The sequence below is a fragment of the Dreissena polymorpha genome, chromosome 2, assembly GCF_020536995.1.
Source record: "Dreissena polymorpha isolate Duluth1 chromosome 2, UMN_Dpol_1.0, whole genome shotgun sequence".
Taxonomy (NCBI): domain Eukaryota; kingdom Metazoa; phylum Mollusca; class Bivalvia; order Myida; family Dreissenidae; genus Dreissena; species Dreissena polymorpha.
In genome coordinates, this window is record NC_068356.1 from 140,172,264 (window position 1) to 140,192,737 (window position 20,474).

At 34.4% G+C, this 20,474-nt stretch overlaps 1 long non-coding RNA gene across 2 annotated transcripts; it reads right to left on the reverse strand.

The window, feature by feature from the left end:
* Positions 1-6,770: 6,770 nt before the first annotated feature.
* On the reverse strand, positions 6,771-15,430 carry LOC127870453 (uncharacterized). 2 transcript variants are annotated; one of them, XR_008044828.1, is made up of 6 exons: positions 15,350-15,430; positions 12,146-12,235; positions 9,991-10,067; positions 9,425-9,614; positions 8,422-8,625; positions 6,771-7,547 (listed from the first exon to the last, which is right to left on the reverse strand). It is a non-coding gene; the product is annotated as an uncharacterized LOC127870453 (long non-coding RNA). The 2 variants fall into 2 exon arrangements; XR_008044829.1 differs by having other exon boundaries at positions 8,418-8,625.
* Between the last annotated feature and the right edge of the window lie 5,044 nt (positions 15,431-20,474).

Consider the following 20,474-nt stretch of genomic DNA (forward strand, 5'->3'; position numbering starts at 1 on the left):
TCAGATGCTTCATATCTAAATGTCAACCATTCCTTTGCAATTATCCAAATATTTCTATTAACATCGAAGCGTCATCAAGTTTAAGGCATTTAGACTGTCAAAATACACTGGAGTACATTGGCAAAGTTAGATCTCTTTACCAAATACCCCAGTAAAATATAAAATATTATGTAAATGTACTGCGCTCAAGAATGTGAAAACGTCAAAAACGACAGTAATAATAATAAAAAAAGACAACACGCATTTTTATATTAACGTATAACACAACTTTAAAAGATAAGTTGCATTAAGGATTATTGATACACGATGACATTTGGTTGATATTTTTATTTTAGTCAGAACTTTCCGAATCCTAAAAAGTCATTGATATTTTTGTAATTTCAAATCATAAAACGTCATCGTACGTCGTTCAACTCCAATAACCTGGGCGATGAAATAAACCATTAAGCGGAAACGGTAATCCATAAGTTGATATGGATAACGGGTGATGCCAGGATGTTAATAAACGTGTATTATTTTTTGTTTGAAATAAAATTATCAAATCTTATACAACCTAACTTAATGTACTTGATTAAAGCTCATACATGTATACAGTCATACTTATTAGCAATTAAGCCAAGCGGTTACGCATTTGACTGAAGATCCAAAGAGCCTCATTTTCTTCAATTGTTTTTTTTCGCAACTAAATGTTCTTCTTAAAATACTTTAATTATAAATACATTTGTTGTACATCATATATTGATAATCCTTTCGATGCATTATATATTATTTTATACACCTATTAAAAATCGGATTTTGGGGCAAAATCGGGGTTCGAAGTACCCTTAATAAAGAGGGCTGAAATCTCTAAACTGTTCAAATACGTTAATGTACGTACGTGAAAATAAATTGCAAAGCATAAAAATAACTATATAATGTGAAAAACGTTCAGAAAGAACCTTGGTACACAATCAGCAGTACATGTATATGTTATATTTTAATTAACCGTACACAACGTGTTTTTATTTTGCTTTTTAACATTATCTTTGCATAATTGCGTACAAGTAGTCTGGTACAATCTGGCCAAAATATTTATTTAAAAAAATCACAATAATTAAAATGTGAAATTGAATTTACTGGATAAATAGTCACGTTCTTTCATTAATCTTAACGTGTTTGTTTCTTTAATCCAACGTTTAGTTATTTAACGATCATTTTGGCAACACAATATGAAACTACTACACCCCGATCAGAGATCTTTTAATTTGCAGTTGTTTGATGCCTATCCTTATACTATGTGTTGTAACTTGTCATGCGCAACTCAATTATGTATAAAGGTTTTCATAAGATAACAGTAATTTGCAAACTTCTCAGCACAAATCTGTAAATTTTACAAAACAATTTGAGTAAAATATGTGTTTATAATGAACATTGAATATCGATTTTAGAACGAAAATGAATGAGCATAGATTTTATTCAAAATGTATGGTTATTTTCACCTATTTTAGCAACATTTTTATTTTGCTTTGTGAACTGTTGTACTTAAATAATTGTATGCATGTCTGGACATAGAATTTTAGTTTATGGTGACCATGTAGACACAAATTATTTCCCAAAAAGTGTTTTCATTGTTACTATTAACATAGTTGCGATCTTTATTTTAAAATGAAATCTTAAGCAGGAGAATGGCCATGAATGAAAGATCGGGAAAAAGGGTATTCCATCCCTCATAATCATTGCGTGTAATATCGTGTTATTCCGGTGTATGTTTGAGAGCCATGGACATCACAAACAAAGCAATACTAAATCGTCTCCATGACGTTCTGTTTGAGAAGTTGATGTCCATCGCATACAGCGGTCTACCGATATAAGGCGGACTCACGTTCTTATTATAAATCAAAGGTAAGCGCTTTTTTATATAGATTATTTTTTTATTTAATCGACATACGTATCAAACGATATAACCATGCTTCGTGTCTTATTACTGTTCACTGAATTTCAAATTATTTACCGTAATAGTTTAAATAATTAAAATGCGTGTGAAGACATTTTTTATTGTAATTCACGTTGTAAAAAGCTGCATAGCAGATCGCCCGATAAGTCGTTCTGTCAGCTTAAACAAACCGAAGCATTCAATTAAAATTTTGCAAAATGTTGTTAAATGTTAAAATCAACACATGTCATACCACGCTGTATGGATAATTAGGTAGACACCCACTGTATGCAAATATATATGTTCGTATTATAAAATATTGGCTTAAAGTTGTTAATAGTAAACATATTATCATGCAAACTGTGTATAACCAAGCAATCAATGTTTGTAATAAACGGTTTACAAAATGGGTATCTAATGTACAAAAAAGTTGTTAAATGATTATTGATTTTCTAATACATTCGAAAATGTAAATACGATTAGTACAAATTCGTTTTTATGTGAATTTAAATGTAGAATTATAGAAACATTTAAACAAGAATGGTTTGACAATATGAATAATAGTTCAGTTTTAGATATGTATAGGGTACTCAACACATCACTAGAATATGAAACGTACTTAGATTTACTGACAAAAAGAGAACTTCACTATACTGCTGCCAAAAAGTTTGCGTACATACATACCCCAATGTAGTAAATTCCAAAGTTGTATGCCAGTGTTGTGACTTGTCTAGTGTGTATGCCAATTTCATGACTTACATAGTGTGTGTGCCACTGTAGTGATTTGCATAGTTTGTATGCCAATGTAGTAACTTCCAAAGTTTTATGCCAGTGTAGTGACTTGCCTTGTGTGTATGCCAATTGCATGTCAATGAAGTAACCTATTTAGTTTGTATGCCAATGTAGTGACTTGCCAAGTGTGTATGCCAATTTTATGACTTACATAGTGTATGTGCCACTGTAGTAACTTGCATAGTATGTATGCCAATGTAGTAACTTTCATAGTTTTATGCCAGTGTAGTGACTTTCCTAGTTTGCATCACTGCATGCCAATTTCATGACTTACATTGTGTGTGTGCCACTGTAGTGACATAGTTTGTATGAAAATGTAGTAACTAACTTAGTGAGTGTGTATGCCAGTGTAGTGACTCTCCTAATGTGTATGCCAATTTCATGACTTACATTGTGTGTGTGCCACTCTAGTGACTTATATAGTGTTATGCAAATGCAGTACCTTCCAAGGTTTTATGCCAGTGTAGTGAATTGCCTAGTGTGTATTACTGCATGCCAAATTCATGACTTACATAGTGTGTGTGCCACGGTAGTGACTTGCATAGTTTGTATGAAAATGTAACTAACTTAGTGTGTATGCCAGTGTAGTGACTCGCCTAATGTGTATGCCTATTTCATGACTTACATTGTGTTTTTGCCACTGTAGTGACTTGTATAGTGTTATGCAAATGTAGTACCTTCCAAAGTTTTATGTCAGTGAAGTGGCATGCCTAGTGTGTATCATTGCATGCCAATTTCATGACTTACATAGTGTGTGTGCCACTGTAGTGACTTGCATAGTTTGTATGCCAATGTAGTAACTTCCAAAGTTTTATGCCATTGTATTGACTCGCCTAGTGTGTATGCCAATTTCATGACTTACATAGTGTGTGTGCCACTGTAGTGACTTCCATAGTTTGTATGCCAATGAAGTAACTATCTTAGTTCGTTATGCCAGTGTAGTGACTTGCATAGTTTGTATGCCAGTGTAGTGTCTTGCCTAGTGTGTATCCAAATTTCATGACTTACATAGTGTGTGTAATACATACGCAGGCGATAGTATTAATGATGTTCGCAATAAAATTACGAGCGCACGCTTTAGTTACTATGTGAGACCGATAGCTATTACGTGCGCATGCGATAGCTATTACATGTGCACACAAGAGTGATAACGTGCGCAATAATATTACCCACCGCTATTAAATGCATATACAAATTGACAAGAGTCGTGATGTAATCTGCTTGCTATGAGTTTTTTAAACTAACAGCGGTGACGAATACCACTGGGGCAGCCTTGCGCAGACGCCGTACGTTTTCCGCATAGATTGCACTATATGAGGGCAATATGATTTAAAATCACGTACTATTTCACAACTTCATCATTTTCATAAATATACAGATTTTTTATTTAAGACTCAAAAGAATTATATAGCGTATATACAATTATATTATTGTCAAAAACATCAAATCAATCACAGTGTTGACAACACTTAGATGACCAGGTAGAGTAAAACAATTTTCTAGCTGAAGATGTCTCACAGTTTAGTAACTTGTATTTTAGTATCGGATTCAGACTCTAAATGTTTGTGAAAAGGGACGCAGGATCCAAAACAAAGCTTATTTTTATTTTTTGGCAACCGACCATCGAAAACAGTGTGACCCATCACTGAGGACAGTGTGATCCATAACTGAGGACAGTGTGACCTGTCACTAATGACAGCGTATTATATGTCGACATGTCTACATGTATTTAAAATATGTCTTAAGTTAAAACATGTAAATATACATTTGCATTGCAATGTTGATAAGCAAGCTTTTAACAGACGCTATATCCTTATGTATGTTGGTTTGGTGGCTGCTTTCTGACATCTTATAGGTGTATAAGCAGGTTTGAAGGACGCCAACACATCACGCCGATGGCTCCGACCCTAAACGTTTTCTAGCGCGTCTATACAGCGCCTGTAGAGATAACGATGCCAAAGATGTGTTTCTACGGCGTTTCATACGCACTCTCTTTATAGCCTCTTGCAAAAGTCATATTCAATGCATTTGAACGGCGACCCTATTTGAAATAAGGTCAAAGTAATCGCGGCGACATGGCGCCTATGCCTAGTCGCTGCGCCAAACGTTGCCGGCGACTGCATAACGAGCACCTTTGCGTTCTGTGTATATCTTGGAGGTCGTGAGTGCGCCATGCAAAGACCGATATGCTGAAACTGGGATATAATGGTTCAGCGATATTAAGAGAGCTATTTCATAAGTGATAGTAAATACGCGAGTACGCGATAGTTATCACGTGCACACACTTAAGTTATTATGTGCGTTACACTATTATAACGTGCGCTCTTGATAGTATTACATACGCGGGCGATAGTATTGATCATGTTCGCAATAAAATTATGAGCGCACGCTACAGTTACTGTGTTAGAATGATATAGCTAATACGTGCGCATGCGATAGCTATTAAGTGTGCACGTAAGAGTGATAACGTGCGCATGCAATAGCTATTAGATGCACACGCGATAGCTGATCAATGAGAATAGGTGTTCGTTAATTTTTACTTAAGCTTTTGAAGTATTTATAAAATGATTGCTTATCACATAGGGTACGATTTTATAAAAGAAATATTTAACTTCATAATTGTAAAGGATTGTTAATGTGACACTTCGAGTGCACAGAACATCATTTGCAGTAGTGCATCGTTTTGAATAATATATATATATATATATATATATATATATATATATATATATATATATATATATATATATATATATATATATTTATATAGAAAACAAGAGCTGTCACCATAGGATAACTTATGCCCCCTATAAACGCTTGATAGAAGTTATGAGCTTTGTTCGAAACATAAACGCAGATTTTGAAACTTAAACGCGGACCCTAAGTTCAAGGTCAAGGTCACAGGGGTCAAAATGTGTGTGCGTATGGAAAGGTCTTGTCCATATACACATGCATACCAAATATGAAGGTTATATCTCAAGGGACATAGAAGTTATGAGCATAATTCGAAAAATAAACGCAGATTTCGAAACCTTAACGCGGACCCTAAGTTCAAGGTCAAGGTCACAGGGATCAAAGTTTGTGTGCATATGGTGCCTTGTCCATATTCACATGCATAGCAAATATGAAGGTTATATCTCAAGGGACATAGACGTAATGAGCATTTTTCGAAACCTAAACGTAGATTTCGAAACCCAAATGCGGACCCTAGGTTGAACGTCAAGGTCACAGGGGTCAACATGTTTGTGCGTATGGAAAGGCCTTTTCCACATACACATGCATACCAATTATGAAGGTTATATCTCAAGGGACATAGTAGTTATGAGCATTTTGAGAAACCTTAACGCAAAGTGTGACGGAAGGACAGACGGACGGACGGTCCGATCACTATATGCCCTCCTTCGGGGGCATAAAAATCGATTATCGTTAAAGGCACTGTAGTTGCGTATAGTTTTTATTTACACGGTTATTATAATAGCAAAATTCATGTTCGACTGCAGACGTCTATCGCAAAACGGACCTTATGATTATTTTTTTCCTTACGATACCTATTTTAAAACATTTCTATATTTGAAGTACCCGTTAATTATATTAAAGACATACAATCAATTAAATGTAAATGAAAGATTTGGATATATCTGGCATTCAGCGAGTGACCTTCATTTATAAACTTGACAGGCTGCATCATCGAATGAGCAACCAACTATACAAGATATATATGTACATTAATATACAATATGAACTTAATCCGTAATAACTCATAACAATAAGTTACTGTATTTATTCTTGATTTTCAGATACATGTTAATTATTCGATTGTGTATATTAATCAGTAGAATGCAAATTGTCAAATAGTCAAATAATATCAATCTGTAATTCAATTCTATCCGCAATTGTATAGAAATACTGTGTAAGTGTAAAAAAGACCGAATAGCCAAAACATCAATTATTATTCAACTAAAACTGTTTTTATTTAATATTAATTTATTGACTGTTGAAACACTTGAATTCAAATGAACAAACATTTTGCGCAATGCATATGCAATTTTGAAAACTAGCCCAGGAAGTTATATTTATGACAAGTGATTTTAATTAAAAAAGATTAGACAATACTCATCTTAGATATCTGATTCATTTTGAACAGTAACTTTATACAACATAGAGCAAAATGATTAGAAAAGTACACTGTATTTGATAAATAACTAACTTGGTCAAAAAAGCAACTAAACTGAACAGTCGTTAAACATAAGCTACACAAAGGAGTCACTGATCAGAATCGGGAATAAAATTTTGCGGACACATTTAGTAATGAAGCTTCATATTGTGTTTTTTTAATGAGGCAAGCAGTAGTTGTACACAATATTTGATTCATATAATTTCATAGTTGAGCAGGTAATTTTACATTATATATTTATTAAAGCAGTCAACAAAGCCTCATCCTTGAAAAGAAGCAATTTATTGCAGCATATAGTAAAGCGACCAGTGTGCCATGACACTGGTATAAGGCAACAACATATTTTGTTTTTATTTAGATTTTTCAGTCATAAAACGGTTTTGTTTAAATGTTGTATCACTGTCAATGAGATGAATTGTAAGTCTTCAACTTGATGTACAAGCTCTGCACACAGATGTATTCCAGAAAGTAGGCTTTATGGAGGTCGCCTTTAGTGCTGCTCTAGATGGGGAACTGATCATGTGTCAGTGGTTCCCATCTCCAGGGCATCTGGCCTTTTCATGGGCGCTGGCAGTGACTTGGGCGCTACCAATCGAGCCAACTGAAGGGTGAGCACCTGTTCCAGCAAGATCCTCTCCCTGCACTTTCCATGAGCACTGCACATGAAAACTGACACAAAAACTGCATGAAATATTCATTTTATTTCAGTATTTGCCTTATAATAAGACACTGAAGATATGAACATCAGATTCTGTAGTTGAAAAAAGATGCACACTCGTTGAAAACAAACCCTTTTCTTTTTAAATTAAAAAAGGGTAATAATTATAATTAATTGCCAGGAGAAAGTGATGGGCCTTTTTTGAAGCGTAAAGCTAATGATGGTGTCCTAATGATAAATCACATAAAGTAAAAATACATAATATGTCACTGCCAGCGTATATTGCGTATGTGTGTGTGTGTGATAGAGAAAATGTCAAAAAATTAATAACTATTTTAATATGAATATTAAATATCACACACTATGACAACATATACTATTATTTGTATAATTTATATGCACATTATGTAAGTTGCTGCTTATATGGGATCCCCACCAGGATTTGAACCTGGATTTCCTCTCCATATGGAAAGGTGTGTTTGCTTACACTATAAGGATTTTTCCAGTAACAGCAATATTGTTTACAATTATTTCTGTCAACTACATTTACTATTATCAACTAGTATAAAAATGTAAAACAAACAGATAAAGTCAAATACATGTACATGTGTACAAAGTACACGTGCTTGGAAAGTGGAATTATTTTATCCCAAATTTATTCAAGAAAGAGTAATGTACAAAAACATTATTTAGCTTAATAATAAAATTAACAATAATGTTACAGATATTAACACTTAAATTGTTCTTTTCAAAGTTTCCATGATAAATTAATTAAGAATACATCAAAATTTACATTGGCTAATGTTGCTACTGATGATTCAAGGGAAAACAATTTTTAATTTTCAACAACTAAACAGTTTCATGTACTCGTAACTACATACCTACCAAGCAGTTAAGGTGTGCTGGTTTATATTCGCCGGCTGAATGCCCGTTTCTTACATCACAAGCTGAATGTTGACTATCATCTTCTGTATGTAGTTGTAGCCTTGGGGAAGCCATCATTGGTGATGGAACCCGAGAAGTTAGCACACAACTACTCCGCAGGGAATCTGCCAGGTGGCTGGACAAAGGTGATGGGGCAATGCACATCTGTAATTGTTATGTTTAAGTTTATGGTTTATACAATATGAATATTTTACACCGCACTTATAACTGAAATCAAACACAGTTTGAACTGGATATATATATACGTGTATATGCTTGCTTATTTGCTATTGTTAGTCCAAACATTAACATATGAAAAATGAAATAATTTAATGTGATGTTTGAACTCCAGGAATGATCTGTATCTGAGATGTCTTCTGTGACTTGAAGCCACAATCAATCCAACATTAATTTTTATTTAAAATAAATCGCCAGTTATAAAGTCTATGACAGTTATACATTGAAGTAATTAATCATCTAAACGCTTCATACATTTTTAAACCAAACCAATAAACTTTTCTTATCAATACCTTATTACAGTACATGAACTAACTACAAGACGAGAATCTAAAAAAACTACTGACCACCAAAAATGTCAAAACATATTTACAAACTCAACATTTGAGTGTTTTGGACAAGTTCTTCCTCGGATAAAATAAGAAATGTGAAGTATATGCATTTACGCATATAGTACTGTACATATTTTTCTAAAATATTTAACTCATTACAATTAATATATTATCAAAACAAAAAATGCTTACACTATTTGTCTCGAATCATAAGAAACATTAAAAACATTTACTAACACATGTTCCATATAGGTGAAAATACAATACAAAAATTTTAGGTTTCAATTCACTCTTATTAAAATATAATAACATTACGAACAGCTAAACTAAATAATGGTCTCACAGTGACAAATGTATATATAACAAGTATTTAATCATTTTGTTATAAAATGTACCTTGTTGGAATGATATGCCACACTCTTTAAAAGGCAAACTTTTTGCGGTTTGTCAGATCCGAGCCAAATATTTGCACAGCGGTTACCTCATGACTCTCAATCACATCTCAGATGATCTGTCCTCTGACAAAGTGCCGGAGGGCTGTCTGGGCTAACTATGGTGACCTTAAGCCGAATCGAACGTAGCTGCCTAGAAGGTAACCGATGCAGACTCATCACTGTACATGTAACAACATGACATAAGAAAACAGATTGAGCCACATACATTAATTTTAAAATGTAAACATTGTGACTGTCACTGTCATCCAACTTGTGCATGTGAGGTTGATCAACCAGTTCCAAAATAATAGAACTAGCTGGATGTATATGTAAACCTTTTTTTTTCAACATGTTTCACACCAAAGAATATCTTGCTCCAAGCTGTTTTGCACCTCCATATGTATAAATTCCTTCTTTATTTGAATCTAACCTTTGAATGTGGGGTTTATGGACAAATTCCCTATAAACTGAACTAGCCTGAGGTACATGAAATCTTTTTTTTCAAAAGGTTTTACAGAAAAGAATACCTTTATCCATGTAGTTTTGAACTCCATGCGTCAGTTCTGGATGTAGGCCATCTGGTTCAACATCTTAGTCGTGGACACTGCAGTCATCAAGAACTGTATAATATTATTATAACAAGGGACAAAATTGTCACAAAACCAGGTTTTCATTGTGAAAAAAAAATCTGATAAAGGGAGAAAACTCAAACTGAACTTTTGAAATGAACAAACAAAACTAACCCCCTTTGTAAGTTTGTTTTTAAAAAAATCTATTTTTAGTCGTGGCGACCTTGACATTGGAGATATTGACGTGATTCTTTCGTGCGACACGCCGTCCCATGATGGTGAACAAATGTGCCAAATGATTTTAAAATCTCACAATGAATGACATAGTTATGGCCAGGACAAGCTCATTTATGGCCATTTTTGACCTTTGAACTCAAAGTGTGACCTTGACCTTGGAGATATCGACGTAATTATTTCGCGCGACACACCGTCCAATGATGGTGAACAAATGTGCCAAATGATTTTAAAATCTGACAATGAACGACATAGTTATGGCCCGGACAAGCTTGTTCCGCCCGCCCGCCAGCCAGCCAGCACGTCAGCCAGCCAGCCCGCCCGCATTCGCCAATCTAATAACCAGTTTTTTCCTTCGGAAAACCTGGTTAATTTTTCCTTCGGAAAACCTGGTTAAAAAGTAATATCTTATTTAATTAGGACAGTGAAAAGTCAAACTGAGGACAGTGTAGCATTCAAATAGGGACACGCAGCAATGCAATGCGGTGTAGTTATATGTGACCCATCCTGTTCAATTTAAGTGGATAACTGGCACATATTGCAGATAAAAGTTTTTATGAGCCCCACTTTAAAGGGGCCTTTTCACAGATTTTGGCATTTTTTAACTTATTCATTAAATGCTTCATATTGATAAATGTAAACATTGGATCGTAAAAGCTCCAGTAAAAAATCAAGAATAAAATTAAAAAAAGGAAAAGAACATGGCCCGGAGCAGGTTTCGAACCAGTGACCCCTGGAGTCCTGCCAGAGTCCTGAAGTAAAAACGCTTTAGCCTACTGAGCTATTCCGCCGAGTACACATACTTGACGTATTTTATACCTTATATAAGCAATATTCGTAGTTTCACAAAATTTAACGACAAAAACAGAACTCTCCAAATTATTCAATCGTTTCGCGTTGCAACGCTTTATAATTTTTAGGTTTTAAAATCGTCAAAAGATGCATATAATGGCTATATTAGACCATGGTAAATGTTCAGTATTACTGTTTCCTCACAAATATCATAACTAAAACGAAAATTTGCGAATCTGAAACAACTTTTTTCAATTTTGTCAATTAACCAAAGCAGTGAAAAGATCCCTTTAAAGACAAATTTAATCCCTTAGCCAACAATATACATGGCACAGACAAATTCATTCTTTGAAAAGCTCAATACCTTATAAACATTAGAAAAAACTTTTTTACGCATGCCACAATGTTCAAAGAGAATTGTCTACATAACAAAATGACAAATATCCAAAAAATTGTCACAGATTCAAACAGAAATATGTCCAAATGACACAGGTGCCCTACATTCCACTTATGTCTGAAAACTCCAATAATGTCAAAACATGTATTATCATTACTCACATATCCTTAAAATATAGCTTTCAGTTATAATTTTTGATTGTCTCAGTGGTAACATGTTTGATTTTGTTACCAAAAGTATATAGTCAAAATTCCTTGGACCAGTTTTATTAAATATAGTAATTATAGTCCTAGGCTATGACAGATTTTCACACAATAGTATTCATAATGCCTTCAAAAATTAACACACTACTTAATACAAAGTACTCATTCACAGGGCTTTTTTTCCTATTTTTGTGGAGCGGCCTTGGCCCCAACCCTCCTTTTGTGAAAAAAAGAGTCGCGAACAGTTCAAAATTGTGAACAAATGAGTCAAAAACTGTTCAAAATTGTGAAATAATGAGTCGTGAACTTTCTTAAGTTTTGAAAATTTGAGTCACAAACTTCTTGAAATTGTGAAATTTGAGTCGCCAATTTCTCAAATTTGTGAAAGCCCATTCTCACAGAAGGAAAAAGCCCTGATTTAGCTATCTATGATGCATGTTGTTTTATCACCATGATCCGTACAAATTATTTATCTCAGAGTCCTCACTTCTTTGAGTATTGCAGACTGCCTGAGCTGGGTAATGTAGTCAAGTGAATTTCTCCAAGCTCCGACATCAGTGTATAAAGCAAACTTGTCCTGAAGATTAAAAAATTTATTACTAAAACACATAAAAAATAAAAATCATACTCATGAACTTAATGAAGAGCTTGAAAACTGTATAGATCTCATGTCAAATTAATTAATTATGCTGTAATAGCTTGCATAGTGAGTACTGTGTAGTGACTTGCATGGTATGTAATGGCTTGCATAGTGTGTACTGTGTAGTGACTTGTATAGTGTGTACTGGCTTGTTGCATAGTGAGTACTGTGTAGTGACTTGCATAGTGTGTACTAGCTTGCATAGTGTGTACTGTGTAGTGACTTGTATAGTGTGTACTGGCTCGTTGCATAGTGAGTACTGTGTAGTGACTTGCATAGTGTGTACTAGCTTGCATAGTGTGTACTCTGTAGTGACTTGCATGTGTGTACTGGCTTGTTGCATAGTGAGTACTGTGTAGTGACTTGCATAGTGTGTACTAGCTTGCATAGTGTGTACTGTGTAGTGACTTGTATAGTGTGTACTAGCTTGCATAGTGTGTACTGTGTAGTGACTTGTATAGTGTGTACTGGCTTGTTGCATAGTGAGTACTGTGTAGTGACTTGCATAGTGTGTACTAGCTTGCATAGTGTGTACTGTGTAGTGACTTGCATGTGTGTACTGGCTTGTTGCATAGTGAGTACTGTGTAGTGACTTGCAAAGTGTGTACTAGCTTGCATAGTGTGTACTGTGTAGTAACTTGTATAGTGTGTACTGGCTTGTTGCATAGTGAGTACTGTGTAGTGACTTGCATAGTGTGTTCTAGCTTGCATAGTGTGTACTGTGTAGTGACTTGCATGTGTGTACTGGCTTGTTGCATAGTGAGTACTGTGTAGTGACTTGCATAGTGTGTACTAGCTTGCATAGTGTGTACTGTGTAGTGACTTGCATGTGTGTACTGGCTTGTTGCATAGTGAGTACTGTGTAGTGACTTGCATAGTGTGTACTAGCTTGCATAGTGTGTACTGTGTAGTGACTTGTATAGTGTGTACTGGCTTGTTGCATAGTGAGTACTGTGTAGTGACTTGCATAGTGTGTACTAGCTTGCATAGTGTGTACTGTGTAGTGACTTGCATGTGTGTACTGGCTTGTTGCATAGTGAGTACTGTGTAGTGACTTGCATAGTGTGTACTAGCTTGCATAGTGTGTACTGTGTAGTGACTTGCATGTGTGTACTGGCTTGTTGCATAGTGAGTACTGTGTAGTGACTTGCATGTGTGTACTGGCTTGTTGCATAGTGTGTACTGTGTAGTGACTTGCATGTGTGTACTGGCTTGTTGCATAGTGAGTACTGTGTAGTGACTTGCATAGTGTGTACTAGCTTGCATAGTGTGTACTGTGTAGTGACTTGCATGTGTGTACTGGCTTGTTGCAGAGTGTGTACTGTGTAGTGACTTGCATAGTGTGTACTAGCTTGCAGAGTGAGTACTGTGTAGTGACTTGCATAGTGTGTACTGACTTGCAGAGTGTGTACTGTGTAGTGACTTGCATGTAGAGTGTGTGTACAAACACTCAGGCCACTAGAGCCTGCATTGTCATGGGTTATCACTTTGGGAGCCACCAATTAAAGCCTCTATAACGCTCAAAGTCAATGAAAATTTTGTAAAGTATTTCGTAAAATAAAGTAAACACCTTAAAAATCAGTGTTCCTTATAGCAATAGCCACAATTTCAATGCTGGATGTGGTATGATAACATATATTTTGTAGATACAAAATGCTCGTTTTTATTTATTTGTGACACAATTAATTCCATGTTATTAAATCGAATTAAATATGTAAAACAAGAATAAAAACGCGCATTTTGTATCTACAAACATCTATTTTATCAGACCACGTCTGGCGTTGAAATTTTGGCAATTTCCATAAGATACAATGATTTTTAATTGTTTAGCTTTATTTTACGAAATATTGAACAAAATTTTCCTTCATTTTAAGTAGTAATGTTTCTTTAAGCATTGACAAATATAACAATGTAATTTCATGTATTTCATAAAGAAAGCAAGTTGAAAGATCCCCCAAAAGGGCAGTAAATGAAACCAGTAGATAAGAATTACTAGTAGCATATACTACACCTACAGAGCATTTCAGGTCAATTTAGTATAACCCTTAATTCTTAAAACTAAGATAGTATCAAACAATAATCTAGTATTTCAGGAAGTGTTATGCCAGTGATTTCATTATCTTTTTTAAAGTTATTATCAAATTAGAATTGAGTACTTACTTTATAACTGCATTTCTTGTATAAACAGAATGATGAGAGGGGAACGCTACCTTAGATTGGGTAGAGTTTTTCATTAGATACAGTGACATAAATAAAATTAACCAAATAAAGTAAATAAACATATTTAAATTTAAAATTGAATAAAAGTTCAGAACAATCATTGCTTTCAAATGAACAATAAGCTTGTTTTAAAGCAACGATTAGTTTTCATCTGAACATACAAGTTAAATTGACAGTTGGTTTAAAGTACATAACCCTAATAAACGATGGAAGAAATCTACATCAGTACTTGTTTATTTATTGCTTATGGAAGCACTTTTTTTGTCATTCAATGCTTTCGTGTCTGCTTTCAAGTTTTATTGTCATTTTAATCTGATTATTTTGCAAATAACTGATAGGAAAGATCAAATGTACATACTTTAATAAACCAGATATGTTTACAATGCTACTAGCACTGTCTTTTAAAAATGCCTACAGGTTTTATCGCTATGAATTAGAACAGGAAAAACTATTTCTTTACATTCACATTATCGACTTTCTGAACAATGTAACAAGAGCTAAAAATCTAGTTTCAAGCTCTTTATTGTTAGTTATCTTTATTAAGACAGCTTCCGATTTTCTTGCACTCATATTTGCTGTGCTCTTATTTGTTGCAACACAGTAAATATGGCTCGAGGATTGATACGGACAGGATTTTGTCAATTATTACAGATCAAACTGCTTAACGTGACTAATTGTTAAGTTTTGATATCAATTTAATTTTTTTTTTTATAAGAGTTGTAGGCGAATAAAATTGATTGCTTGCTCAAAAACACAGTTTTGTAGCTAAATGCAACATGCGTCATATTACACAATGCCATGAAAAATAATCTACAGGGTTTAAATACTTACCTTTCCGTTGTTTAAACTTCAAGTAGGCAATGGACTGGTCTCACGCCTGGCTTGGATACTATAACGTCACAGCTTTTCGAATTGCAGTTTAAAAATAACAATACTGTTTGGATTTCAAAACATGTTTCAAATTAAATAGCGACATTTCATTTATATATTTACTGTATTATTATATATTATGCCCTGACAAGCTGTGTTGGAAGGCATAGGCTATTTTGTAATTTATATGTATAATCCCAGTAATGTGTTTGTACATGTACTATTTAGTTTATATATTAGAGCACAAAATACACATTAGGCATATTTTTATTTTCCTTGAAAACAAGATGCTGTGCTCACTGCCCACACAGGCTTATTGCTCGTGTAGGATGACCCATTTCTAATATTTTAAGTACAAACTATGTCAAGGCCAAAGTGAGGTTGGCTTATATGCGTCATTAGGCCATTATTTGACTAAAATTGGATATCATTAGTATTTCTCCAGACGCAATAATAGTTGATGAACAACTTTTCAACTCAGCAATTATTTTTTCTACAAAAGGCAGTTTTAAATTGTAACCCTATTTTAAAAAACACACAATCAAAGTAAGCAAAATTCATGTCAAGATTTCACATTTTAGGAATTATTGCAAAACAAAAAGAAATGGAAAGCCCTATCAAATATCGATAAATATTTAAATTGCTCTAATTGCTTATTGATTGCTCAGCACACAAAAAACCATAGTGTCAAATTTAAGTCAAGTTAAAGTATTCTATATTAGATCTTTATTTAAGCAACAATGGTTTATAATATTCTAAGCGAAATATGTTATATTATACATTGAAAATATTTATATGTGCTTTATTATTTGCCAAAATTCAATTTTGATAATCATTTGGATTTTTATGCTATTGTATGCACTATGGGATAATGCAAATTGGTGTTTTTTGATTATCAGGACCAGTACATGCATATTCAGTATCAAACAAGTGGGCTTTGAGGGTAGCCAGTCCTGTGGACCGTCCCCTCCCAACAGTAAAGGTCAATCCCTGCGCTAGACCATCCTATGGACGGATTTACTGATGGCCAACACAATCATTATATGTGTCCTGCATCAAGATGTCAGAGGCATAAAAAAACTCTGTATAAATAAAACTGTAACTTTTAATGACTTAACTTTGTTTGCTACCTATCAGCAGTGTGCGAAATTCGCACTAGCCTGAAGGGTTTTGGCTAGTGAAAATCCATTCGGGCTAGTGGGAACAATTTAAACATTTATATAGTCGGGCTACTAAGAAATTTTACTTTTTATATATGTAAGAATTTGGGCTAATACTTTAAAATCTGAATTTCGCACACTGTATCAGTATATGAAACATAGCAGCAAATATGACACAACAACTTAAATTTCCTTCTCACAAAATGACTAGAAGACTTTGATCACATTATAACTGCAATGCATTGTAGTTAGTTCAGTTTTAGATAATCAATATTTTATGTATAAAGGTTTGCTTAAGTGGCATCTCTATAAAACCTTCAACAGGGTATATCTATTGATGTAATTCAATAGCATGAGATGATCCTTAAAATGACTGCCAAAATAAATGAAATAATGTTATGTACACATACTTTCCTATCAAACAGTATGGAATGACCAATGGAAATCTGTTGCCATCTTCTTCAGTTCGTGTCTATTATCTCGATCTTCTCAGTAATCGAGAATTGTTTATGTTTGCGTGTGACAGTATTATGCGTATCCATTTTTGCGATGTATTTCGTGTACAGAGACAGAATGACCAGTTGCGAAATTTAACGACTTATAGTACAGTAAACTGCCATTATAACCTATGCAGGGACACTAATTAGTTATTTCTTAAATATTAAAAACAACCCCGGCTGTGTGCAAACAACACTGTCACTAATCGACTGTTTTCATGCTTCATTGCATGCCATAGTAGGCCGCATTACCGGTCTGCGATAAATGGGCGTTACAATGTACTTCAAACAATCTTGGTAGAGTTCCAACAGACGATGCTTCATGCCAAATATCTATTAAAGTCTTAAACCTTGCAGTTTTAGAGAGATTTTTTTTCCTTTCGGTTGGCATGCAATTCTTTGAAAAACTTTCACTCTTGGCAATTTACATCAAGACTGGCCCATCGATTTAGTAGGAGATGTCATTTAAGTAAAAATGTTGACACACGACCCCCCTAGACGGAAAAAGACAGGTCATAATAGCATAGATGAGCTAAAAAATAACAGGTTTTTTTTTTAAATTGGGAATTTTGGGGTACGAATTGGGAAAAACTATGCATATTTGGCATTGGGAAAGGGTCCGACTATCGGACCCATGAAGGCAGTAGAAACAGGCCTCAGGCAATTCATCAGGAAGTTAGAGGACAGCCAATTTTGGGACAGACGGATCATCTAGTAGTGGGGGTGTAAAAAGGGCCATTTAGAGGAAACATTTCTTTATTAATAAGTACCTTTTTCCTCCATGGATATGGTCCTGCACCATAATTATACACAACTTCTTCTCTGCACGAGAGATGACACTGGCACAGTCACCTGTAGCGTCTGTCCAGTGGCAGAATGTCACGGAGGGCAACAACATACAAGCTTGGTAGACCCTCCTCCTCAAAGCACTGCACTTTGCAATTGGGCTGTGTGGAGTCATTTACAAGCCTTCCAAAACTGCCATCTTCTGTAGTTTCATCAAACCTAATTGAAAGAGAAATAAACAATAAAAGATTTGTAAAAGTTAATCAATATTATACATATTTAACCATATAGTATATAAAATTTTATAAATATTTTATATTTATATGCAAGTCACTACAGTGGCACATACACTATGTAAGTCATGAAATTGGCATACACACTAGGTGAGTCACTAAACTGGCATAAAACTATGGAAGTTACTACATGCACATTGGCATACACACTATGCAAGTCACTACAGTGGCACATACACTATGTAAGTCATGAAATTGGCATACGAACTAGGCGAGTAACTACAGTGGCACACACACTATGTAAGTCATGAAAAAACACTAGGTGAGTCACTACACTGGCATACAAACTGAGCTAGTTACTTCATTGGCATACAAACTATGCAAGTCCCTAAAGTGGCTTACACACTATGTTAGTCATGAAATTGGCATACACACTAGGCGAGTCACTACACTGGCATACAAACTAAGCCAGTCACTTTTGTTTGTACCACATTTATATTGCGCCATTTTCATACTCGATATGTGCGTTCAAAGGCGCTTTACATTTTTGCCCTGATCACTGGGTCATAAGTCGTCCGTTAACATCTTGGCGCAGTATGCAGCCACTGCACATTGGCTTATTTCCCTCACAGGTACCCATTTATACACCTGGGTGGAGAGGAGCAGATGTGGGATAAATTTCTTGCTCAAGGAAATTTCAGTGGTCAGGGCGGGATTCGAACCCGGGACATCTCGATCCCTAAGCCAGCGTCCTACCATTAGACCACTGCTCCCTCTCACTACAGTGGCACACACACTATGTAACTAAGTCATGAAATTTGCATACACGCTAGGAACGTCACTACGCTGGCATACAAACTATGGACTTAATAAGTTATAACATTTGCATAAAAACTATGCAAGTCACTACAGCGGCAGACACACTAGGCATGTCATGTAATTGGAATACACACTAGGCAAGTCACTACACTGTCATACAAATTAAGTTAGTTACTACGTTGGCAAACAAACTATGCAAGTCACTACAGCTTACAAACTACTCCTATAAATATATATCGACCTCATATTGTTGAACGTCCATTTACAATAGCATCGTTTCAACAAGTTAAGAAAAGTAGGAAGCTTTAACGGCTGCAAACAGTGCAGATGATCATGCAAGAGTTACTTAATATAAAATATAAACATTATTTTACTAGTTGCATTACAATAAAGTTAATAAAAACTTACAAGTAATGCTATTCCAGATCTAAAAACACTATCATTGTTCCATTCCGATTGTACCGTATGGCACTGTGTCAATTGAAAGTTGCATTGTTTAACGTCATTGGTCGGTTATAAATAACTTGTTTCTCTATACATAGGATTATACGAAGGACTTGACGAAATTAATACCAGGAATGCCTAATTGATTTTTGGTTAGAACTTTAATCTTGCCATGTGTGTAATTAATATTATCATGTGTGTTTATTAATATTATTAATTATATTATACTTATTTTTGTATTTCATTTAGAAATATATTGTGTAGACCTGTTAACTAACTGATTTTAGCAAAACATAAGGGCCTGCAGACAGAGAACTGCTATAATATTTTTGTTCAAAGTAGTTCTATAATTGAGAGTAACAGATAAATACAATTTGTGTGTTATGTTGTTTTTTTTTCTCAAAATGTATACAAAAAGTTATATTCTAATATAATTCTCACACTTCTTTTAAGGAGCTATCGTAATTCAAGTAGGCGCGGTTGATGATGGGAATGTTCTGGTGCTGGGGCAGCTAAAGTTTTACCTTTGTTTACTTTACTAATACTAATTTTATGTACAAGCAAAGATTAAACAAGAAAAACTGAAATTAACTTTAAATCAATTTATTTTTATTATTTTTTATTTTAATTATTTTGACTATGCCTACGAACATGAATTGATCGGAAACATTTGAATGTAAGCCGATTCTTCATATGAGCCAATTTTTCAGAAAGTAGATCGTCAACATAGTCCGCCTGTAAAGTGTTGTTTAGAAACATACAAGTATTTATGTTTGGCATAAGTGTTAATTTTAGAGATAGTTGCTATAACAAATTACACAAGACAGGTCCTTGCAAGACATTGCACTGTATCAGAATCATGTACAATAAAGAACAGGCAAAATGATAAATTAAATAGGTCTAATATATAACAACATTTAATATCAATTCATTTGGTTCTTCAAAGTTAAACTTTATTACCACTTGCATTCCATTGTCATCATTTTATATTAATATTAAAAAGCGCTCAATTGTATACAGCATCATATCTTTTTTAATCAATTCAACCTAAATAACACTCTTGCAAAAGCGAACTATTGATTCCACCCACAAAACATCCATATTCAGTACTAGGTAAAATAGTGTAGAGCAAACAATATCATTTCTG